We start from the raw sequence: 26,219 nt of genomic DNA, 5'->3' as shown, positions 1-26,219 counted from the left end.
ACACTGGAGCGGCGGGTGCCGCCATCAACGGGACAGGAGCGGCGGGTGCCGCCATCAACGAGACAGGAGCGGCGGGTGCCGCCATCAACGGGACAGGAGCGGCGGGTGCCGCCATCAACGGGACAGGAGCGGCGGGTGCCGCCATCAACGGGACAGGAGCGGCGGGTGCCGCCATCACCGGGACAGGAGCGGCGGGTGCCGCCATCACCGGGACAGGAAGCCCTGCGACGTCGTCCACGGAGGCAGGGGAACCTGCGACGTCGTCCACGGAGGCAGGGGAACCTGCGACGTCGTCCACGGAGGCAGGGGAACCTGCGACGTCGTCCACGGAGGCAGGGGAACCTGCGACGTCGTCCACGGAGGCAGGGGAACCTGCGACGTCGTCCACGGAGGCAGGGGAACCTGCGACGTCGTCCACGGAGGCAGGGGAACCTGCGACGACGTCCAAGGAGGCAGGGGGACCTGCGACGACGTCCAAGGAGGCAGGAGAGGCGCGCGTCGCGCTCACGAAGACAGGAGAGCCGCGCGCCGCGCTCTCGAGGACAGGGGTTTGTGCTGCTCGCCGGGCTCGCGCTGGAGCTGTAAAGGGTTTAGGGGGTTTCACAGGCGCACCCATTAGATCACCTCGAGGTGCGCCCCTGTTAGCCTCAGGCCTCAGAGGTACGGAGGTGAGGCTAACAGCCCCTACCCTTAACGCCCCCCCAAAAATTTCCCCGGACCTGAGGGGGCAATCCTCGGGAACAGAGGGTCCTGCGGAGCTGACCTCGAGAGCCGATCGGGAGAATCTGGCTCTCAATAGATCTCTGAAAGTCTCCACCGAAATCTGCAGGCCTCTCTCTCTCAGCACGCGATCAGCCCACTGCAGTGCTATCCCTTTAAGAAGAGATCTCATGAACATTACCTTAATAAATTCGTGTGGCGCAGGAACAGTCAGATAGTCAAAGTATAAGCGGCATTGGAGCAGAAAACCCTCAACGTTTGAAGTCCCCTCAAACTCGGGGGGAACTCCCATATGAGATTGCAGGGCAGCAGGTTGATCGCCCACCTTTGCCGCTAGAAACTCCTGTACTCTCCTGAACGCCTCGTTGAGAAAATAGTCCGTGCTAGCTGCGTCCTTTAGTGGGTCGTTCATTCTGTCAGGAGCGAGGGGCGGATTGAAGGAGGCGGACGCATTCGCTAAAACACGGGATATATTTAATAACCAAAGATATAACAAAACACAGGCAAACTATAAAGGGAACTACAAGACGAGGACATAAAATACTGAGACAGAAAATACACTAAACGACAAAACTAGGAAACAAACATGACTTGACTAGAAACGAGAGATAAACGACGCGACATGACAAGACCGGAGAACAATACATAATGAAGTGAAATGAACGACAAACAGGACGTGAAACAAGAGGGCTTAAGTACTCACACAAACGAGAAACACCTGGACAGATAACGAGGACGGGTAACACATGACACGGACGAGGAGGCGGGACGAGGGCGGAGACAAGGACATAAACAAAACATAGCCATGTGCGAATAAAGCACATGGCGGGGACAACAGACTGACAGGACGAAGGCGTGACATATATATATGTTTGAGAATGTTTGAAAGAACTTCTGCCTTAATTATTTCGAGAGAGATGGCAGGTTTTATGATCAGGAAAACAGCACCATCAAAAAGGCCTCAGCCACAGAGATAGAACAGGTAAGATTCTTAGCTTGGTTCCATTTTTCCACCACACTGTGGTTCAGCATGCCACGTGCAAAGTCATTTAGTCATCGTCTTAATAATTTTTATCCGTTGATATATGGATTTAAGGTACACCAAGCCTTAATTTTTGCTTTTCGAATCATATATGAAATCTCATTTAAGTACAGTTATATCATCGCTGCCCAAAGAAAAACATCCATAACTCCACTTTTGTTGATTTGTTAGTCTGTTGTATCATTTGAACACAGCAGGTGTCCTTCCCATTGTGTGAACATTTCATGTTGAATGGCCTAATAGAAATGCTCCAAAAAAACTCAGAATAAAATCTTTTTTACACTGACTTCTATTGAAGATTAAGAAGGTATTTTCCTTCTATAAAGTTACTGTTTTATTAATTAATGTATTTATTTTAATATATTGTTCTTCTACTTTTCAGTATTCTTATTATTCCGCGTTTCTTTTTCCGCTTAACTCGTCCCGAAGTTTTCGAGCTATCGACTCCATTCCACCTGGAAATCGTGCATCTTATAGCGACGATGTGAGCTTGTATACAGTTTGCCGATACCCGCACTCGTTCGCCCGCTACACTCGTTTTTCGCTCCATTTTTCCCCCAGTCATTTCTATAGAATTAATTTTCAAAGTGCTCTAACTTTTCAAGTCAATTTTCAAGCTACGGACACGAGATTTCAGACGGTCGGGCCCGGGCGCACCGGTACCCGTCACGTCCGTTTTCACACCTCTTGCACTCATCCTTCCCTTTGTATCCCTCCTTCAAAATCCCTCCATTCATTTGAATGGATGACAGCTAGAGTGCATGATGTCACCGCACTCTAGCTTCTCTGCCCGAAAACCGTTTTTTCACTCTTTAGCCGAGCAATTCGCCATAACTTCCTTAAAGTTTCACCTAGAAACTTAATTTAAATTTTAAATGGTAGAGACACTTGTCCTTTCTAGCACCTGAACATTTTTGAAAATACGGTTTTGAAGTTATGAATTTTTGTTCGGCACTAGGGAGGGTTTCGGCTCCCATAGAGTTCAATGTATTTTTAGAGCAGCTCAGAGTGCGGTTTCTAAATTTTTCTCCTGTTTTTAATTCGTCATAACACGTTCAATTCACACTCAATCTGCAGATGTTTTATACCAGATCGATCCCCAGACTCTTCTTGTCGCAACGCTATATACAGTTAACAGATTTGGGAAAATCTTTCCAAGCTATAAGCATTTGTTCGGAGGATGGGTATGCTCCCATAGGAATGCATTGAAATGATTTTTTTTTTCAATTTTCTGCCAAACATTTCGCCATAACTTCCATATACTTTCACCTACAGACTTCATTCAAATTTTAAATGGTAGAGAAAATTCCCCTTTCTCACACATGTAAGTTGCAGATCGTTTGAAACTGTTTTTGAGTTATGAATTTTTGTTCCACACTTGGGAGGGTTTCACTCCCATAGAGCTCAATGTATTTTAAGAGCGGGTCAGAATGCAGAATTTCAAAATCTTGCCTGTTTTTAACTCATCATTACACCATCAATTCTCGCTCAAAGTCCAAACATTTTTACACCATCTCGATCGCCAGACTTTCCTTGTCGCTACGGTATGTTTCGTTCTATTTTGGACCCGGGAAAGTTTTCGAGCTACGGGTGATTTTTTGGAGGGTCCACTCCCCGGTCAAAATTCATTGAATCATGAGTCTGTTAGTTGTGTTCTGTGAGCGTGCATGTGAGAGAAAGACAGAGAGAGGGGAGGGGAAGGGGGCAGAGGGAGAGACGGAGGGGGAGAGGTGTGAAGGGCACAGAAATACATCGGCAGTCTCTAAGACTTTAAAGGTCATTTTTAATGTGGACGTCTTAATTATCCAGGGTTTCTTAAGGTGGATTTTTTTTTTAAATACCCTGTTCAAAATATACTGGCTGTTTTTTCAACATTTTTACCTTTATTTACAGTCATTTTTAAATGTGGATATCTCAATACAATTCTGGATTTTTTAAGGTGGAATTGTTTTTAAAGGTGGAATTCTAAATGTATCGTTTTTCATTCACGGCCTATGGAGCTCCATAGAGTGCAATGTAAACTGCTGTGGGAGACTGCTCTCTTAACATCCCACTACCAACAGCTTAGCAGTCAACTCCTTCACCATAGCGTCACCTAGGGATCCACACGTTTACCGTATAGACGGCCTCGCTTTAAGCGGGAAAGACGCGGATCGGGGGACGGGGGTTTCAGCGGCGCAACATCTCGCGTTTCCTCCTGGAAATGCAGACATCTAGTTTGTTCTTTTGTTTTCTTTGCACAGTGACAATATGCAAACTCTGAGAACCACATGCTAAATTTAGTGGGATTTTTCTCTGGGATTTTGCTGTTTTTTAAATATATATATATATATATATATATATATATATATATATAAATAAATATATATATAAAACAATACATGGGAGTTAGCTTTAACTCTGACATTTGTAGCCTAAAAGCTTCATAAAAACCTCATATATATGAAGATTTTAGGCTAAAAATGTCAGATGCCATTAACTCAATATTTTGTTGATGAATTCCCAGTACGCTGAGTAGCATGGGCATGATGTTCCTAATAGAGATTGCTTAGCTGTGCTGTTCGCAGCCATACTGAGTCCACTGGAAAAGTTGAAGCACAGAAAGGGAACAGAGGAAAAAAAGGGGATGCAGATCTGCAGCTGAGGTCAATAAGACACATACAAGGAATACATCAAGCACTGGTACTCCAAGCTGGAGAGAGTATCAATGTGGACTCCCAAAACACATGGAGGACTTTGTTTTGAACCAGACTTATGCCCCCACCCCACACCCCTCACACCCCTCCAAAAAAAACATAAAAATAAATAAATAATATAAAACGTCCTAATTCTGAAACAAAAACAAAAATTTGAGAGAGTGTATAAAGAACGTCAAATTTATAACTGATAAAACGATATAAAATATTGGTCTTTCACTAATTTCACATGTCCGCTTGCTCAATTTCTTTATGCTTGCTTCCCACTAATCAGATTTAAACTCACTGCAGTTTTTGCGGTTACGCTGCACAAACCTCTTTTTCAGGGGTGCGTCCCTATTGGCTAATGACTTTTTCGGTTACAGCTCAGTGACTCAGAAGAAATAAACAGATATGCTGCATTCAAAAACATCTAGAATAATCCTGTGTAAGTGTCAGAGTTGTATCAGAATGGGAAACAATTCGCCAGGCAGCGTAACCACAAAAACACCAGTAAGTTCAAAATCTGATCAGTGAGGAACAAGCAGAGAAACCTTTAAGCAAATGGACCTATTAACAACTTAGTACAAAACAAGTAGTTGACACTGTTATTACATTTAAGATGATATTTATTTGCTTCAGCAAGTTTTGTTCTCTCTCAATTTTTGATTGATTGTTTGGCCTCATAGTGCTGATGACCTACACCTCTGTCTGTGAGGATGATGAGGATAAGGTCAGGGACATATGGCCCCAAAGGGTCAGACCAAACGATTATTGGTTTTACATTAGGTTTTGATTATTTTCATTCCCCTCAACTCACTGCTTTCTAAGCCCTGACCTCAGAATGCCATCACATCATTCCCAAAATCTTTGCCAGGAAATTAGAAGTAGTTACTGCAGGCAGCGAAGGTGTACAAACATTTGGCCGTATTTGTAGTTTATTATGAGTTTAGAGTAGAGTCGCTGGAATTGTATTCTGACTATTGTGGACATTTCTGAATAAAATCAATAAAGTTTGTAGCACAGAGATTTATTCCCAGTTGCTGGGCTATGCTTAGATGGATGTTACTTGGTTTTTACATGTTTTGAATATACCAAACCCTGCAGGCACTCCAGAGGAAAACACATTACCACATTAAGCAGCAGGTGGGTTTACTTCCTGACTGATATTAACACCATTTAAATGCTATTGCACAAGTTTCCGGTTGAAGTGCTGAGATATGATACTTAATCTGGATTACGTTTGCATTTTCTAAATGTTTTCTAAATGTTTTTTTACTTTCTAGCCAATCCTAAGTTTCATCTATGTGTCATTTGCAGTTCAAGAAGACCCTGTGTTTGAGAAAGTTTGGAGAACTTCTGCCTTAATTATTTCAAGAAAGACACTCAGTTTAGTGATCGAGAAAGCAGCACCATCAAAAAGGGCTCAGCCACAGACATAGATTGTAAGATTCTTAGCTTGGTTCTATTTTTCCACCACACTGTGATTCAGCATGCCACGTGCAAAGTCATTTATTCATTGTCTTAATACTTTTTATCCGTTGATACAGGGTTTTAAGGTACACCACGCCTTACTTTTTGCTTTTCGAATCATATATGAAATCTCATTTAAGTAAAGTACAGTTTCATCGTACATCGAGTATCATCACTGCCCAAAGAAAAACATCCATAACTCCACTTTTGTTGATTTGTTAGTCTGTTGTATCATTTGAAAACAGCAGCTGTCCTTCACATTGTGTGAACATTTCATGTTGAACGGCCCCATAGAAATGCTCCAAAATGACGCAGAATAAAATCTTTTTTACACTGACTTCAATTGAAGGTTAAGAAGGTATTTTCCTTCTATAAAGTTACTGTTTAATTAATTAATTTATTTATTTTTTGTTCTTGTGTTTTCTTTGGACAGTGACCATATGTACACTCTGAGAACCACATGCTAATTTTAGTGGGATTTTTCTTTCTTTGCATTTTTTTTAAATATTAGAAATCAAAAAATATATAATATGCTTTTACCTTTGTTTTTTATATTTATACTTTAGTAAATATACAGCAATTTGTGAAAAATCTTCAAACATTTGCGCAGTATTATATTTATGGAATAAAAATGACTTTTTTTTAACCAAATATTTAAAAAGCTGAACATTATGTGAAAAGATGCTTCAAACAATATTTTCATTGTTTTCTCGTAAAGTAACCATTCTAATCAGCCATAACATTAAAATAACATTGTTCCTTCACACACTGTCCATTTTATTAGCTTCACTGATCCTATTGGGGTTTCCTCCGGGTGCTCCAGTTTCCTCCCACAGTCCAAAAACACACGTTGGTAGGTTGACTGGCGACTCAAATGTGACCGTAGCTGTGAGTGTGTGAGTGAATGTGTGTGTGAGTGAATGTGTGTGTTGCCCTGTGAAGGACTGGCGTCCCCTCCAGGGTGTATTCCTGCCTTGCGCCCAATTATTCCAGGTAAGTTCTGAACCCACTGTGACCCTGAATTGGATAAGCGGTTACAGATAATGGATGGATGGATGGATGATCCTATTGGTGTACTTCACATTTCTACAATTACAGACTGATCTATTGCTCTGCATACATTGTTATCCCCCACAGGTCAGGTCAGGACCCTCCACAGGGCAGGTGTGATTTGGGTGGTATACCAATCTCAGCGCTGCACTGACACTGAGGAGTTGTGAATGTTTGAGTGTGTTGAAAGTAGTTGAGATTATGTCTCCATTTTTTATGTCTACATTTCCTTCTCTTTATAGATAGTAGGATTCTGAAAAAATCATTGCCATGGCTGACTTGGAGATCTTAGAGGATCAAGACAAGCTGAAGACAGGGCTGGTGAAAGTCCTGGAGTGTGTTGCTACAATCTCCTCAGCAGCAGCGGTGGTGAACCCTATCTTTGGAGTGGCGGGCTCGCTGATCCGCGTGGTTCTCCACCAGATCGGTGACGAAGAGATCCAGACCCTGAAGTGAGAGTTCGGAAGCGTGAACCTGGTGCTGGACGAGATCTGGAGGGTGATGGAGTGCCTCTGCACTCGCCTCACTTATCTCTTCTGCATCGGCCTCATCGCCCTCATGGGCTACGCCGCCATCATCGGGGATGACGAGGAAGGTTTGAGCGAGGAATGGTCAGAGAAGATGGAAAACGTGCAGGAGAAGATGCAGGATGTGCTGAGGAGGTGCAAGTGATCGCTCCTCCTTTTCCTCACACAGGACTCTTTGAGTATTCCCTAGAGCAGTGGTCCTGGAGATCTACCTTCCTCTAGAGTCTACTTCTAACCAAAACATAAAAATCATTCATTCATTTTTTTCTGTAACTGCTTCATCCTACTCAGCAACTGTAATTTAATCTCATTTCTTCACAGTTGCAGTTCTCAGTGCACTGGCAAACAAGAAGCAGCCCTAAATCATAGATGCTGAGGCCAAGCACACCCTTACAGAAATCGATAGAAGGATTTGCTGTCTAGATGCATTTGTTGCATCTGTAGAGGTTTTGAAGTAGCACGTGTTGCCTGAAAATGACCCATCCCTCAAGAAAAAAAAATATATAGCACCTTTTTAGATCTTTAGAGCCTCAAAAAATGGGATCTTCTGTTTTAACCAGCAGAACCACATATAACACACTCTCTGTCAAACTATTTCATTTACATAGGACAGTTTCATCATGCAAAGAGTTAATAAAGAGTGTTGGGTAATACACTGAATTTACTTGACACAAATGTGTCCATTATTTTCATAAAGAAAGATATTTTGTCAAGACAGCCATCACTAAATATCAGCAAAGGTAAATACAGACTTGTTCCGAGTTAAAATATTAAATATAGGTGTGACCTTGTGGGTCTTGTTGTGAGTGAGAAAGTGACAGATGCTATAAATAGAATCGTTGCAGTGTCAGTGGTTTTCAGATGTGTGACGTCAGATTGGGCCTATGATGCCATTCCACTTACCACCTCTAGATAGAGCCATTTTCTTTGAAACTTCAAAAAGTCTTCAACTGATGACATAAAGGACCGCACTTGACCTGCACAAAAAAAGAAAAAAGAAAAGAAAAAAGCACCCCACCTTTAGTTAATAACTACTTAATGGTCAATCGTTACAGATACTGATTATAATATATTTGAATAAGCTTTTTAGGCAAGACTAAAGCACAATAGATCATATGTAAATAATGTTAAAGTCAGCTACTCACAAGCTCATGATTTCCTAAACACAGGAAAAATCGTAATTTACTTGTTTACAGAGGATTCAAATTTATATGGTTCACTGTACAATCACTGGCCTCATGTCATGCATTATTTGGAGATATAGAGGGTCTGGAATCTGTAATTGTAGAACTACAAACTGTACACATTTGGAAAGTGGACCTGATTAAATGAACGCATGATGATACAGTGTAGTTGTGTGTAATACAGCAGTCAGTGAGAGCATATGTTACAGTACTTGTGTATTATGCACAGGTAAACAAATTTAAATTAATTTGCTCAAGCAGTAATTAAACGTTATGTGCAAACAATTAACTCAGAGCTGGTTCAAATTGCTGAAGGGCCAAACTCTAGTGCTGATGACGCTCTGTGATCACTTTGCATTTAGAGGTCAGTAAAGAGTGCAGAATGTGCTGCAGATGTAAGGTATAATAGAGGCTAATATTATAATTCCATAACATACTCAAGAAAATAGACATAATTTAAATCAGCTATTCTCTTGTTATAAAGGCTCAGGTATGGTTGTCTGGTGACTGTATGTATACTTCTCTCAGCAGAACTCAGTATGACTCCATGTTTCTTAGAGCAGACATTTTGGCTTACAGTGACTTGATAAAGTATTCACTACCTGTGGCATTTTTCATGTTTTGCTATCTCACAACCTGGAATTAAAATGGATGATTTGAGGACTTGCATTATTTCATTTACAGAACATGCTTTGAAAAATTTATTTTCTTGTTATTGACAGAAAAAAATCAGTTTGCATAACTATTCACCCCCTAAAATCAGTACTTTGGAGACAATTACAGCTGCACACCGCTTTGAATAAGTCTCTATGAGTTTGCCACATCTTGCCACTGGGATTTTTGCCCATTCCTCAAGGCAAAACTGCTCCAACTCCTTCAAGTTAGAAGGTTTCCGCTGGTGAACAGCAATCTTCAAGTCTGACCACAGATTCTCAGTTGGATTAAGTTCTGGGCTTTGACTATGCCATGCCAAAACATTTACACGTTTCCCCTTAAACCATGTTGCTTTAGCAGTATGCTTTGGGTCATTGTCCTGTTGGAAGGTGAACCTCTGTCCCACTTTCAAATTACTGACAGACTGAAACCATTCATCTTCCCCTCAACTCGGACCAGTTTCCCAGTTCCTGCTGCTGAAAAACATCCCCACAGCATGATGCTGCCATCATCATGTATCACTGTGGGGATGGTGTTGAGATGGGTTGGATTTGCGCCAGACATAGCGTTTTTCTTTGGTGGCCAAAAAGTTTTCATCTCCTCTGAAAAGAGCACCTTCCTCCATACATATGTCTCCCACATGCCTTTTGAGACTTGGCAGGTTTGCTGAGGTACCATATTCTTTCCATTTGGTGATAATGTATTTGATGGTGCTCCAGGGTTATAACCCAACCCTGACTTGCACTTCTCAACATCTTTGTCTCTGACTTGTTTGATGATCTCCTTAGTCTTCATGGTGTTCTTTGGTTAGGGTTGCCTCTTGCTTAATGGTGTTGCAGCCTCTGGGGTCTTTCAGAATCGTTGCATGCCCACACAGACAGTGGGAGAACACACCAACCTCCTGACAGACAGTCACATGGAGCAAGACTTGAACCCACAACCTCCATGTCCCTGGAGCTATGTGACTGCAACACTACCTGCTGTGCCACCATACCATCCATGAATACGTATGCATATGTCTATTTTCAGTTTTCTGTTTTCAAATATTATATATATATATATATATATATATATATATATATATATATATATATATATATATATATATATATATATATATTTTTTTTTTTTTTTTTTTTTTTTTTTCTCTCATTTCACTTCACCAACTTAGATTATTTTGTGCAAATGCATCACATACAATTCAGATTTTTTAAAAAATGAATACAGATTGTAATGTAACAAAATAGTTAAAAAGCCAATGGGGGTAAATACATTTGCAAGGTACTGTATATAAACACCCAAAGTGCTATACATTTTTACACCAAATTAGTGGGTCTCTCATCAGTTCTACATGATGCTTTTTCTTATTATTATGAAACTCCTGTCATATACCACATACACACGGAGGGAGTGGCACTTAGGTGACTTGTTCAAGGGCACTTCAGCCATGGATGCTGAGGCAGCAGCAAAAGCTGTTCCTTCACTCACCACTTTGCCTAGACTATAGGCCATGGGTATTCACCATTCTAATATCCCATGTAAAAAATTTGTCAGTGCAGTGCTTTCAATTGCCAGGCACAATGCAGCCACACATCAACAATAACTGCAAATTCTGATTATGTTTTTCCCAAATTTCCAAACATTCAGTTGCTAAAGAAAAATCTTGCATTATGCAAATGCATAACTTACCCTTTGCAATTCCATGCAACATTCAGTAAATCCTGACTGGTATACACTGATATTCATTCATTATATGTAAGCACTTATCCATTTCAGGGTTGCAGAGGGTACAGAGCCTACCTGGAATCATTGGGCACAACGCAGGAATACACCCTGGAATGGGCCCCAGTCCTTCACAGGTTAACACACACACTCACACCTACAGACACCTTTGAGTCGCCAATCCACCTACCAACTTGTGTTTTTGGACCATGGGAGGAAACCGGAGCACCCGGAGGAAACCCATGCGGACACGGGGAGAACACACCACACTCCTCACAGACACTCATCCGGAGCGGAACTTGAACCCACAACCTCCAGGTCCCTGGAGCTGTGTGACTGCGACATTTCCTGCTGTGCCACCGTGCTGCCATACACTGATATAAAAACTGATCTGTTGCTTTAGCCAAAATTAGTGTTAGCTTTGTCTCAGTCAATAATGTAACTTACGTATACCCAACTCATATGAGATTAACTTCTAGCCTGTTCAGATTTTAAACCACCATCCAACACCAACAGATTTATTTGTCCACTAATGTACAGCAAAGTACAACAGAAATGCCAGTTATTTACATAACCATAAACCATGATTGTAATGTTTTAAACAGCTCCATCCTCCCAAACACTCGTACAGGTCAGGACTCAGACTTAAGCCCCTCAAACGTTCCTATAAAATCAAGTAAAACAGGTTTGTGGACCACACTTCAGGGAAATGGAGAAAAGTTTTGTTGTTTTAAGAAAACCCAGACAGTTTCAGTAACAGAAAAGAAAACGTCTGTCTGTGTTTTCCCCTAATGATCTTTAGTATAGAAAGCTAAGCTAGCCTAAGGTACATGTCATCCCTCTGTATTTATTTAAACATAAAAATATATTTCAAATGTTTTAAAAGAGTTTCTCACTGAAATATGTAAGGTTTGTATTGTCAAATGTGACCAGTTATTTAATTCAAGAGCAGACAGCAACATCAGAGCTGGCACCAACAAATCTATCCGCCATGTTTGTGTGAATGATGGAAATCCATTTAGCTCACTTAAGTGGTAAAATATATAGACAAAGGCCATTCCTCAGACATACTGTAGTGAACTGATACATTAAAAATAAACTAATCATAGCATAAATTATATGTAAACAAATTAGATTAATATTTAATATAAATAAAATACACACTGGTAAAGGACAGGGGTATGGCTAGGTGAAAATAGGATTTTAAGCTGATTTTACTAGTGTTTACATTTTAATATGTGACATAAACGGTGTTAAAACTCCTTTAAATAGCAAATGTATTTAACTAACATAGCTGTTTAAAGCTAATTTGGTTAGAGACAAGCACTTGGGCAGACATTTGTAGTTTTAACCCTCCTTAAATTTGAATGAAAATTAGTTTACTTGTAAATATATGACTTGAATGTTATTACTAAGTTTTCAAAAGCATTTAACATCGAAGTAAGGTAGGTCTTCAGTGTCAAAATGGCCAGCTTTTCCTCACAAGAGCAGATAGCACTAGGCTAGCACCAACTAACCTATCAGCCATATTCGTTTGTAATGTAACAATGTATCAATGTTAGCTCACTTAAATAAAAAAAAAAAAAAATATATATATATATATATATATAAAGTCATTGCTTGGTCATTTTTAAAAAGCACTCACAAATTAAGATAAAAATTAGACATCCTTAAATGAAATGTACACATAGTTTATTTACACATTTGATATTAATGGAAGCCACATTGTGCAGCTACGTGTTAAATAACTGGTGCTCACCACAACACACACCCCAGGTCGATAAGATTTTAATTCCTATGAATCAGTGATTTTTAATTCATATGAATAAAGGACTGACCTCATTACCATGCCCGCAAACCAACAAGGCACACCAAAATACACACATCTAACGCAAAGTAAATGTTCCACCATATCTTTCTATCTGCCAGACGCAATGTAATAAGGGCTTACCTTTTGAACAAGTGGTCCAATCTCTGCGCACATTCTTGGTTTGGATACGATTAGATGTTGTGCACTGTGCGTCATTCCCCTGCGCACAATCCTACTGTGTGCGCTATTGCTCTTCCAAATGAAGCAACTAGAAAAAGAAAGAGAAATGTGATGTAAAAAAGCATGGCATCTTTTCATATTCAGCTACATGTTCAGTCCATCTGGTGCCAAGAGTCCTCTCATGGCTCAGAGTGCACGACTCTCTCTCTCTCTCTCTCTCTCTCTCTCTTCACAAATGCATCATCTTCCCTTTTTCCCCAGTCTTGTGTGTGTCATCAACAGAGCTCTGATTTAGCTGAAACTTAAGGGATATTTTCTAGGGGTGGGACTTTAACGCGTTCATTTCGATTAATTAATTATGGGGAAAGTAACGAAATAAAAATTTTAAAGCATTTTAATTGCACATTGCACCATAGAAAGTTTCTCAGTGCACAAGTGCCAGGCATGCAAATTATAACGACGCACAATGTGATGAAAATGATGGAGACGATGGAAGAGACTACGCTTGTGGATGGGAAATTTAAATACAAGAAACTTCCAGATCGACGTACAAACAAAAATGTTGTTATTTGCACTTTATGCAGGAAGGAGTTTGCTTATCACAGGAGCACTTCCACCATTGTTACCACCTCAACGCAAAACATGTTGGGGCTAGCGCGCAGGTCAGTAATGTTAACAGTACAGTGATCCCTCATTTTTCGCGGGGGATGCAGTCCAAATTTCTTTAATAGAATAATCCCTAAGCTGTGATTTAGCATAAGTAAATTTCACTCGGATGTGGACATGAACAATACATGTACTGTACGTAAGAAATACTTGTAAATGATATATTTTGTCACGTACAGGCCTAGTCTAATACATGTAAATGATAAAAAAGCCCCCTTGAAAAACCTGCGAAGTAGCGAGGGATTACTGTAATGCAAACAGTGTCGCCAGTCAACACTCGACCACATGTCGGGGTTCACATTCAGAAGCAAAATGTCAAAGTCCATGTCAGACAAATTGACAAAGTCACTGGTAGTATACCAGTGTATTCCAAAAAGTAATTGTTGGCTCTTCCTTATTAATTACCTAATTTATGTTAGATTTTCGTTCTTATAAAACTTAACTCTTTTGTTCTTAATGTCTGTTAACTTCACTTTGAAATGCAAACAGTATAAGGGAAAACATTGTTCTCTTCTGATATTATTCATTTATTCATTCATTCATTCATTCATTATCTGTAACCGCTTATCCAGTTCAGGGTCGCAGTGGGTCTGGAGCCTACCTGGAAACACTGGACGCAAGGCGGGATCACACCCTGGAGAGGGCGCCAGTCCTTCACAGGGCAACACACACACACACACACACACACACACACACACACACACACACACACACACACACATTTACAACTATGTACACTTTTGCTAGTACGGACCAAACCTGTAGAGGCTAAAACAGAGAGGTGAACTCAGAAGTCTTTGGGGGAGGAGTTCAGAGCGGCTTATGAATGTGTATGAAGCCGGACTCCCACATTGGATTAATGAATATGAGAAAAGGGTGGAGATGGGGTGGAGGTGGGAGCAAGTTTGTCCAACGCGGAAATGACGTGAATTTACGGGGTGTATATATAGGGCTGAGAGGAGGAGTTCGGGCGTGGTCCTACTCCCAAAATTATGTTATTACATAACTTTACAATTTGAGTCACCGTTGCACCTACCAACGTGTTCTTGGACCATGGGAGGTAACCAGAGCACCAGGAACAAACCCACACTTACACAGGGAGAACAACTCCTCACAGACCCGAAGCGGGACTTGAACCCACAACCTCCAGTTCCCTGGAGTTGTGTGACTGCAACACTACCTGCTGCACCACCGTGCCACTCGCTTCTGAAATTAAGATTGTATAAATCTTATTTTTTTATTGCTTTCCCAGAGGATTAAAAAATCAAAAAGGAGATCACCTTAATATCTCAAGAGTTTCTGCTTGAAATGTTTGGATGGAAAGACAAAGGAGACTGTAGTGTAATTGTCCTGCTGCTCAAATGTGTCTCCTAAGACCTCAGTGATCTCACACAAGAAAAGAATGCAGAGAGACACACAGACTCAATTTTGATTGAAACTCACACAATGTCTTCTCACACATTTTGAAAGATTATTAACCAAATTAATCACAAACCCTAATTCCCAATGGTTTAAAACAATTTGAAGTTACATATGGGCACAACTGTTTGAAATTAATTCCATTTCGACAATCAAAATGGGTGGGATTAATTTACATGTGTTTAAAATCATTTTTGTTTTATATGTATTTATGTAGAACCAAGGTAGCCACATACTATGTGTGTAGTTGGTTAATAATTATGTAGAACATGGTTGTCTTAAGGATATTACTTTGTGTTAACATCTAATCTTTTATATTGCAAAAGTATGATTCAAAATCTTGGAGATTCATTCAAAGGAGATGGTCTTCAAGCCTTTGTCCAGGGTCATAAATTGTACCAAGGTACAGGAAGCAGCCAATCAGGAGCAAGAGAGTCTCCAATCTTATCCAATCGGTAGTAAATGCGGGTTTTCTAAACTCTGGTTAAAAACCTGTGGCGCCAAACGACACACCGTTCTTCTCCTGCTTCTCTGCCCCTCCCGCTACTCAACTCTTCACTTCAAGGCTCCAGACACTTGGGGCGCTTTCTCTTTTAGCCCGCGTCTGCAACACTACAAGGCCAACAAGCACAGCACGCCAGCGACATGCTCCCAGCTATCCGGTCCATCATCATGTCTGAACAGGGAGAGAAAAAGAACGCCCGCGTCTGCAATTCTCCAGGAAGTCGTGCCGGAAAGCACCGTCAGTGACATGCTTCCTGTCCATCTCCGGATACGTAAGGTCACATGGTCTCATGTCTTTCATTGCTCAGGGTTGGTATTGAAATCCCCTTGCTGGGATAAACAATAGCCTTTTCTACAAACCGGATTCCAAAAAAGTTGGGACACTAAACAAATTGTAAATAAAAACTGAATGCAATGATGTGGAGATGGCAAATGTCCATATTTTATTTGTAATAGGACATAGATGACAGATCAAAAGTTTAATCTGAGTAAATGTAACATTTTAAAGAAAAAATATGTTGATTCAAAATTTCACAGTGTCAACAAATCCCCAAAAAGTAGGGACAAGTAGCAATAAGTGGCTGGAAAAAGAAAATTGAGCATATAACGAACAGCTGGAAGACCAATTAACACTAATTAGGTCAATTGACAACATGACTGGGTATAAAAAAAGCTTCTCAGAGTGTCAGTGTCTCTCTGAAGCCAAGATGGTAAGAGGATCACCAATTCCACCATTGTTGCGCAAAAAGATAGTGCAGCGATACCAGAATGGTGTCACCCAGTGTAAAATAGCAAAGACTTTTAAGTTATCATCATCAACCGTGCATAACATCATCAAAAGATTCAGAGAGTCTGGAACAATTGCTGTGCGTAAGAGTCAAGGCCGTAAAACTCGACTGGATGCTCGTGATCTCCGGGCCCTTAAACGTCACTGCACCTCAAACAGGAATGCCACTGTCAAGGAAATAACAGAATGGGATCAGGAATACTTCCAGAAAGCATTGTCAGTGAACACAATCCACCGTGCCATCCACCGTTGCCAGCTGAAACTCTACAGTGCAAAGAGGAAGCCATTTCTAAGCAAGCTCCACAAGCTCAGACGTTTGCACTGGGCCAGGGGTCTTTTAAAATGGAGTCTGGCAAAATGGAAGACTGTTCTGTGGTCAGATGAGTCACGATTTGAAGTTCTTTATGGAACACTGGGACGCAATGTCATCCATACCAGAGAGGCCAAGGATAACCCAAGTTGTTATCAACGCTCCGTTTAGAAGCCTGCATCACTGATGGTATGGGGTTGCATGAGTGCTTGTGGCATGGGCAGCTTGCATGTCTGGAAAGGCACCATTAATGCAGAGAACTATGTTTAGGTTCTTTAACAACATATGCTCCCATCTAGACGTCATCTCTTTCAGGGAAGACCCTGCATTTTTCAACAAGATAATGCCAGACCACATTCTGCAGCAATCACAACATCATGGCTACGTAGGAGAAGGATCCGGGTACTGAAATGGCCAGCCTGCAGTCCAGATCTTTCACCTATAGAGAACATTAGGCGCATCATAAAGAGGAAGGTGCGACAAAGGCCCAAGACGATTGAACAATTAGAGGCCTGTATTAGACATGAATGGGAGAGCATTCCTATTTCTAAACTTGAGAAACTGGTCTCCTCTGTCCCCAGACGTCTGTTGAGTGTTGTAAGAAGAAGGGGGGATGCCACACAGTGGTAAAAAATGGCCTTGTCTCAACTTTTTTGGGATTTGTTGACGCCATGAAATTTTGAAACAACATATTTTTCCCTTAAAATGATACATTCTCTCAGTTTAAACTTTTGATCTGTGATTTGTGTTCTATTCTGAATAAAATATTAGATGTTGGCACCTCCACATCATTGCATTTAGTTTTTATTCACAATTTGTTTAGTGTCCCAACTTTTTTGGAATCCAGTTTGTAGAATCTAAAGTAATTATCATAGAGAAGTGTCCTCATATCTTAATCTCCCTGTTCCCTCATATACCGCTGTAATCCATTTCTTTATATGATTGTGTAATATTCTATTTTACAATTAATAAACCAGTTGTGTGATAAAAACCAATCCTTGGTTATTTTTTTGTGTGTGCAACTTTCTTGTATGGAATTATAACTTCTAGTTCAGATTCAATTTCAGAGTCAAGAACCCACGGCGGGTCAATGAGCATAATTCATTAATAATAGTTAATTCTAGCTAATTCTGCTGTATAATATGTGAAGGTGACCTACTTGACTATGCTGAAATTAGACAGGTAAAGACACTACATATTATCTAATAGCTCCCAAACATGGAGTTTAGCAAAATGAATTAAATAATTAATTATTAATAAAAAAATTAATTATCATTGACTCCGCTATGTTGTGCTTATGCCACCGCAACGTGTGCATAATAATTTCTACTACACTGAGCTATTACGGAGCAACCTATGAGCAATACCATTTTCTTCTGATATATTCCTGTTTGTGTAAATCTAAGTTCCATTCATTAACCAGAATAATGTTCAGCAAAGTTTATAAAGCATTTAGGATTTAGATCTTCAAGTGCATCTTTGCCAAAAATATCAGTTGCTATTACCTCAGTATTTTATTGATGAATTCCAAACAGCTACATGTGCTACATGTTCCTAATAGAGATTGCTTGGTTGTCCTTGTTTCAGCCATGTCGAGTCCACTGGAGAAAGTTGTGGCACAGAAGAAGGAGGCCATCGAGGCCACGATGGAGGCACTTGAGAGAGGAGCGGAGGTAGTGGCAAGTGCAGTTGGGGAACTGTTCCCTCTGTGTGAAGCTGCTGCTCCCATCCTGAGGCTAGCCCTGGACAACGTTCAGAGCAAAGAAGTGTTCTATGTCAAAGAACAGTTCCTAGCCGTGAGGAACAGGCTTGATGTGATTTCTTCTCAACTTGAGGACCTTGACGCTGAGATTAAGAAGGGACGTGTGGACTCCCAGTACTTTTCTGTGGAAGAAAACCTACGCAACCTGTTTCGTAACATCTTGGATGCCAAGCTCCAGTTCCATGAAGTCAAAATTAAGCTGTTCCTGGATCATTATACCAAGACAGGAGGTGAAAAGAACCTCTGCATTCTGTTTGACGCTTTGATGGGGAACAACACCGTCGGAGAGTCCATTTTAGAGGTGGTGGAGAAATAAGAGGCTAGGAACAGAAGAGTCTTGGAGGATTTCTGTGTAAGGATGAAAGAACTCTTCTGCCTGGGATTGATTGCCTTGTTGGGCCATTGCGCCCTCACTTGAGGAGAAGACTTAAAGCAGGATAAGATCCAGGAATGGAGCGGGAAGATACAAGATGTAGAGACCAAGATGAAGGCTGCAATTGAAGAATGCGTGACCTTCTTCGCTGAGCAGGCAAAGCTGGATATCCAGAGGTTGGTCCAGGAGCAGGAAAACCAAAGTCTGCAGGATACAGCCCAAGTTCTGCTCAAATTCTTGGAAAAGAAGTATGACTAGGTCAAATGGTCTGAAATGAAAGGACAAAGTTGGTTTGATGTGTTGCAGGTGAACGACACTAATGTGGTGGTGTCCTACTGCAGCAACCCCCAGCCCCTTCCTAAGGGGAGCATCCAACATATCATGGAAGGTCCAGCTAAGAAAGGAGATTCCAAAACAGTGGTGGAAACTCTGGAAAAGCTACTGCCTGGCTTTGTAGTCCATGCCGTAAGCCACCATAAGGAGAGCTATGCAGCATGGAACTTAGCAGAAGATTGCCATCACTGGGAGAGATACAAAAATGTAGCCTTCTGCATACATTTAGATGAGCAGTGATGCTAACGCGATGTTCAAGTTTTTGAGATGTTCACATGAGATTTATTTAAATATAAATAAATAATTATATATATATTACACTTACAACACTTTGCTGTTAATTACAGTACATGATTATATATCCTTCCCTATGTAAGCCATTCTAACAGCTGCTAATACAGTGATACCTCCGTATCCATGGCAAATAGGAGGCTACATTCCCATGGATTTAATTCTTTTTTCTGTTTGCAACTTTCTAGAAATTTCTGCAAATATGGAAACATGTATTCTTTAGCTTGTATACTAACATACCATATATTAATCTTATTAGTCACTGTTACTAATCTCAGTGTCCATTACTCAGGACTTGATCGCAGAATTGTAACATCCATGTCAATAATTGTCAATAAATGTTTAGCATGTGTTGTGTGTTACTCTTTGGATTGCACTTTATAAATGTGGACACGCACATTTTTTCAAATCATGGCAAAATTTTAAAGGCTGTATGCTACCATTGTTATAGCAAAAGGCTTTGAGGAAAGTTTTTTTTATGTTTAATACGGTTAAGAAGTGACAAGAACATTGCTGTGGCCTGCAACCAAATGTGCACATATTAATTTGGAAACTGGAAACTGGAAAAAGCTCTTTGTTATAATACCATTTACCAGTTGAATTGGCCAGCAATGGTGTGTCATATTTAATATTTAAGCATGTTTATCTGCTGTAATTATAAAAAATTTATGTTAAGACCAAAACATTATGGTTAAATATGCATTATTATGCTGCGGCACTGTCTGCGTGGACTACGTCGACAAGTGGGAGTGCTTTCATGAGCGTCCAGCCCTGTATCGTTGGGATGGGCTTCATCCGAGGCATCTAGGATCCATAGCTCTGAGAACATTGAGGTGGTTCTGTGCCGGGACTGACTGGTTTTTCCCAGTCAGATCAGTCAGGTAGGTGGACTGAATAGTGAGCAGGTAAGTAATATTAAAGTTCCTAATGTTCCACCTGACCATCTCTCTGCTGTTAGTATGATGAGTAGCATGTCCATATCACCCACTCTGATTAACACTAATAACATTTTCAGCATTGAGACTGTGTCTGATCCCCGCAAAGCTTGTTATCACAGACGCCCAAAAATAAGTTTTAACTGCCTAGTTAGAATTAACACCAACGCACTGCAGCGAACGCAAAGTTTCAGCACCTCCAGTATTAAATTAGGGCTTTTAAATATACAATCTCTAGCATCTAAAGCACTCATTGTCAGTGATATAATTACTGATAACAAACTTTATGCATTATGTCTCTGTGAAACATGGGCTAAACCCAATGAATACATTGCCCTGAATGAGTCCACTCCCCTGGCTTCTGTTATTACAGTTGCCTACGAACATCTGGTCATGGTGGTGGTGTAGCCACAATTTATGACCCTACCATAGACAAAACAAAAATTCTGGTTATGACGCTAAGTCCTTTGAAGTGCCTACTCTTAAAGTTACTGCATCAAAAAGACAGCACTCTTTTATGCTCATCACAATCTATCGTCTTCCTGGCCCGTATACAGAATTTCTTTGTGAATTTGCTGATTTTCTCTCAAGTGTAGTTATCGTTTCAGAGAAGGCTTTAATTGTTGGTGATTTCAATATTCACTTTGAGAAGGATCATGATTCACTTGGATACGCTAGGATCCACTCAGAATGTTTTTGGGCCCACTCATCAATGCAAACACACATTGGACCTAGTGTTAACACAGGGCATTGCGATAGAGAATCTATCCAATCTCTCACTACATGAGACCATCTCTGATCACCATCTAATCATATATGAAATTGCTTTAATCCATGATATCTGTCCACAGCCACACTATATTAGAAAGCGCACTATAACAACCTCAACTGTTAGTGATTTTATCAATAACCATCCAGATCTTACCACCATTTCTTTTCCAACTCACCCTAATGACCTTGAGCTCATTACACACAATCTACAAACTGTGTACAAACCTAGATAGTGTTGCACCAGTCAAGACCAAAACATTTAGAGAGAAAAGACTTGCTCCATGGTAGTGACAGCACACGTCTTAAAACTTGCTGCTTTTAACCATGAACCTAAATGGAGACATACAAAACTAAAATGTTTCCGAACTGCAAGGCAGCACAGCTTTACCAATTACAAACATGCCTTATCTAAAGCTAAACCACAGTACATCTCTGTACCTAAACCTCTGAAACTAACGGTAATCAAACCAATTATTAAAAAAACCCAATCTTGAACCTCTTGAGCTTGCAAACTACAGGCCAGTATCAAACCTCCCTTTTATTGCTAAGATTCTAGAAATAAGTCGTATCACAGCAGTTGTGCTCTTACCTACAAAACAATGACATTCATGACATTTTTCAGTTCGGATTTAGACCAAATCAGCACAGAAACAGCTCTAATAAGAGCTGTTTCACTTGATAAGGGCTGTATCCTTATCCTTTCACATGATAAGGGCTGTATCTCTATTCTGGTGCTGCTTGACCTTAGCACAGCGTTTGATACTATAGATCATGTGATGCTACTTGATAGGCTGAAAAATATGGTAGGAATAAAAGGATCTGCCCTCTCTTGGTTCAGATCCTATTTCTCTGACCGTTATCAATTTGTTTATCTGAATACTAAATCCTCAAATCATATTTTGGTTAAATATGGTGTTCCACAAGGGTCAGTGCTTGGCCCTGTATTATTCACATTCAGTATCTTACTAACTTCTCATACCTTATTGCCAGTAACGTACACTTCGTTCACAGGACGCCCCTCTACTCTTGGTTCCTCGCATTAAGAAAAACACTGCAGGAGGAAGAGCATTTTCTCACAAATCTCCTCAACTCTGGAATAGCCTCTGGTTACTGTTCGGGGCTCAAACACACTCTCAATCTTTAAATCTAGGTTAAAAACCTTCCTTTTCAAGCTTTTGGTTAATCACTCAGTTTCAGGTTACTCCTTCTCTATTAGTGTTCGAGCTGGTTTTCATATTATCACTGCTCTGTATTAACCCTGTCATATTACCATAGCTACAGCTTTTTTAGTTAGCTTTCTGGTAACCGCCAACCCGCTTTCTGTTGCTGGGTTCTCTTGCCTGACCCGTGGAAGCTTTTTTCGCAGGACAATTTTGCCTGTGCTTTACCATGAACCTTCTAACCTCTTTATTTGTATTTTTTCCCTTTGTCTGGTTTCTTTCTCCTATCCCTCTCTGTCACATCCTGGCACTTTCTTGTTTGTTTTCCCCTTCTATGTGGCTCTTTCTGTCTGTCATTGTTCACATCTCCGCCCTCGCTCCACCTTGGTTCCGCCTCCTTGTCATTGTCTTTCGTTATCTGTGTCAGGTGTCTCTTGTTAAGTTCGTGTATTTAAGTCCTCTTCCCTCACTTCCTGGTATCGGTCATTTTGTTGTGTTTTCGTCCTCGTTCTTGCCCGTCTCTCTTGCTCCTTTCATGCCCCATTCGTGTTTACCCTCTAGTTCGTTAGTTGTTATATTAGTGTTTGTTTTTTGTTTCTCGTTTCTCGTTCCTTGTTCGGTCTCCTGCTTGTTTCCTGTTCTTTCCTATGTTTATAAGTACTGTTATTTCGTGTTTATCGTCAAGTTCATTTTGTTGTGTCATCTCGTTATTAAACTGTCTGTGTTGTAGCGAGTGTGTCCGCCTCCGTAAATCCACTCATCACGCCCCTGTGACAGAATGACCGATCACAATAAGGACACAGCTAGCACGGACTCCTCTTTCAATAGATGTGTTATTCGCCGGACTCCGTTTCGCACAGGCCCCAAAGATCCCGTGGAGGAGGCTTTAAGAGCGGCCTCGGAATGGAGTCGACGGCTGCAGCTCATGCCCGGTGCGGTTCCTTCCCACCTAACTGAGGAATCGATTCGAGAATCAAAGGATTATTCCAGCGGGAACCGTAGGAGTCGCCGAAAGAAGCGGGCTGGAGTCTCCCCCTCGCTCGTGGATTACCCCCTCAGGTCCGGGGAAATTCTTGGGGGGGGGGGTTAAGGGTAGGGGCTGTTAGCCTCCTACCTCAGGACAACGGAGGTGAAGCTAACATCAGATCCCCTAAACCCTTAACAGCTCCAGTCCACGACTTAACAGCATGAGCCCCTGCCGCCGTGGACGTTGCTGCAGGGCCTCCTGTTTCCATAGACGGCGCTGCAGTCTCTTCTGCCGTCCAGGAGAAGCTTGCAAGCCTCCTGGCAGATCTGGAAGCTCTTAAGAGAGCGGCGTCTCAGGCCGCTCCTGTTCCCGTGAGAGCGGCGTCTCCGGCTGCTCCTGTTCCTGGAAGAGCGGCGCCTACGGCCGCTCCTGTTCCCGTAAGAGCGGCGTTTCCGGCCGCTTCTGTTCCCGTGAGAGCGGCGTCACCGGCTGCTTCTGTTCCCGTAAGAGCGGCGTCTCCGGCCGCTTCAGTTCCCGTGAACGCGGCACCTCCAGCCGCGCCTGTCCTCGTGAGCGTGGCGCCTCCAGCCGCGCCTGTCTCCGTGAGCGCGGCACTTCCGGCCGCGCCTGTCTTCGTGAGCGCGGCGCCTCGAGCCACGCCTGTCTTCGTGAGTGCTGCTCCCTCAGCCGATCCTGTCTTCGTGAGTGCGGCTCCCTCAGCTGCTCCTGTCTCCGTGACTGTGACTTCGGCCGTTTCTGCCCCTGTGAAGGTGGTTTCGGCCATTTCTACTCCCGTGACTTTTTTTTCTTGCCCGTCTCTCTTGCTCCTTTCATGCCCCATTCGTGTTTACCCTCTAGTTCGTTTGTTGTTATATTAGTGTTTGTTTTTCGTTTCTCGTTCCTTGTTCTGTCTTCTGCTTGTTTCCTGTTCTTTCCTATGTTTATAAGTACTGTTATTTCGTGTTTATCGTCAAGTTCGTTTTGTTGTGTCATCTCGTTATTAAACTGTCTGTGTTGTAGCGAGTGTGTCCGCCTCCGTAAATCCACTCATCACGCCCCCGTGACACTCTCATGCTTTGAGATGTCCTGCTGCTTTCCAAGTGTTGCCCTGATCCAGCCCCTGACCCTATGTGTCCTGTACAAGATTCTGGCCTTGTCTCATCTACACTATCATGCTTGGCCATGCTGTTTTATCTCAAATTAACTCTGCACCTACTTTTAACTCGCACAGAATCACTGACCACCTCCTCCTTCCTCAGACTCATATATTCACTAATATTCTACATTCACATTACTATAACCCCTTCATCTGTCATCTGTCACCCCTTCACCCCTCAGTTGACCTGAGGTGGATGGGTTCCCCGTATGAGTCTTGGTTCCTTCCAAGGTTTCTTCCTCGTGTGCTGAGGGAGTTTTTCCTTGCCACTCTTGCCCCTGGCTTGCTCATAAGAGGCTTGGAAACGGATCTCTGTAAAGCTGCTTTGTGACAACTTTTTGTTGTGAAAAGCGTTATATAAATACAATTTAATTGATTGATTGATTGATTGATGCTTGAAAGATTTGAAGCTGGCCCTTCTGCATCATGCTGAGTTCACTAGAGGGCACTGAGGCATAGACGAAAGAGGGAGCAGATCTGCAGGTGAGGTCAATGAGACTTTCAACAAGTACGAGTACAAAGCCTTCAACTCCTTGGTGGAGAGAGTCAACGTGGACCCCAAAAACACAAGCCATTATATGGAGCCATTACTTGAGAAGATCTATGAAAGGGACAAGAGATACCTGAGCTTGGATGGCATCATGGGGACTGGATCTGTCTTTGGAAGACCCCTGCTGAAAGAGTATTTGGAGCATTGTGACGGGAACAGAAAGGTGATAGAGACCAGATGCTCTCATCTCTTCCATATCGGCCTTATAGTGCTGATGGCCTATACCTTCGCTAAAAAATAATCATGGAAATACATCACTGGCTTGAATTTATGTTGCCTTCACAGGGCAACAAACACTCACACATTAGCTTTTGAGTCTCCAATCCACCTACCAATTAGAATTAGAATTAGAATCACTTTATTGGCCACTGAGCTTGCACACAGGAAGGAATTTGTTCTCCACATTTAGCCCAATCCGTGCAGTGAAACACATATTTACACAAACACTAGTAAACACTAGAGTGCAGTGAGCACACATGCCTGGAGCGATGGCTGCCTCTGTTTATAAGACAACGTCAGACTGTCACCTGGATGCTGCTTTATCTTTTTATATTGCACATTTATATTTTATTGAGTGATGTTTTGTTGATGTTGTGTTGTTTCACTGCACAAATGTACAAATAATTCACACTCAGAGATTGGACCTTTTGTCTAATTGAGACGTGTCTGTTTTAGTGTCTTATATTAATAGCGTGAAAGTATGAACAGTAAACATTTGATATAATATAGTTTTTGACATTAGTAATTCATTTTACACATTACAATTTGGTAATAATTTAAGCAACAAAACATGGGAGCTTGAGCTTGATGGAATCCAAGCTTCTACTCACAGTCCCAGTCTGTGTGCCAACGGCTCTGCCCATCCCATCAATCATGCTCATCAGTTTCCTTGGACTGTTTACAACTGACTCAACTCTTTTAATTTTCCGATAAACCAGGGCACCACCTAATCCAACCTCTTATCCGTGGACTCTGAGACTTTCTGGCACCAGGAAACATCTCTGAGTTGTACCTGGCTGTTAAACTTGTCAGTAAAATTTATGAAGATTAAAAGTCTAAATGTCAAATTTCTTATGACAGAAAATAAAACATATTCATCTCCAAAACACTTTGCAGAAGAGTAAAATGGTTGCTGCAGCAAAGTGAGACAATCAACATTTTGTTGTCATTCATTTCAGAAGAAGTGGCCAATATTGTA

The 26,219-nt window shown here is 41.5% G+C and overlaps 1 long non-coding RNA gene and 1 pseudogene across 1 annotated transcript in view; one reads left to right on the top strand and one right to left on the bottom strand.

Moving 5' to 3' along the window:
* Positions 1 to 26,219, bottom strand: part of LOC136667207 (uncharacterized) — a 192,409-nt gene that overhangs the window by 29,230 nt on the left and 136,960 nt on the right. Inside the window, exons 6-7 of the long non-coding RNA XR_010795423.1 lie at positions 12,999 to 13,125; positions 8,391 to 8,464 (exon numbers count right to left, since the gene is read on the bottom strand). This is a non-coding gene — a long non-coding RNA (uncharacterized lncRNA). The remainder of the gene's footprint in view (positions 1 to 8,390; positions 8,465 to 12,998; positions 13,126 to 26,219) is intronic.
* Positions 18,313 to 19,431, top strand: LOC136702007 (protein rapunzel-like; annotated as a pseudogene).

This window comes from Hoplias malabaricus, chromosome 1 (assembly GCF_029633855.1).
Source record: "Hoplias malabaricus isolate fHopMal1 chromosome 1, fHopMal1.hap1, whole genome shotgun sequence".
Classification (NCBI taxonomy): domain Eukaryota; kingdom Metazoa; phylum Chordata; class Actinopteri; order Characiformes; family Erythrinidae; genus Hoplias; species Hoplias malabaricus.
Note: the sequence above shows the minus strand (reverse complement) of the source record. Positions and strands in the feature narration are given on the sequence as shown.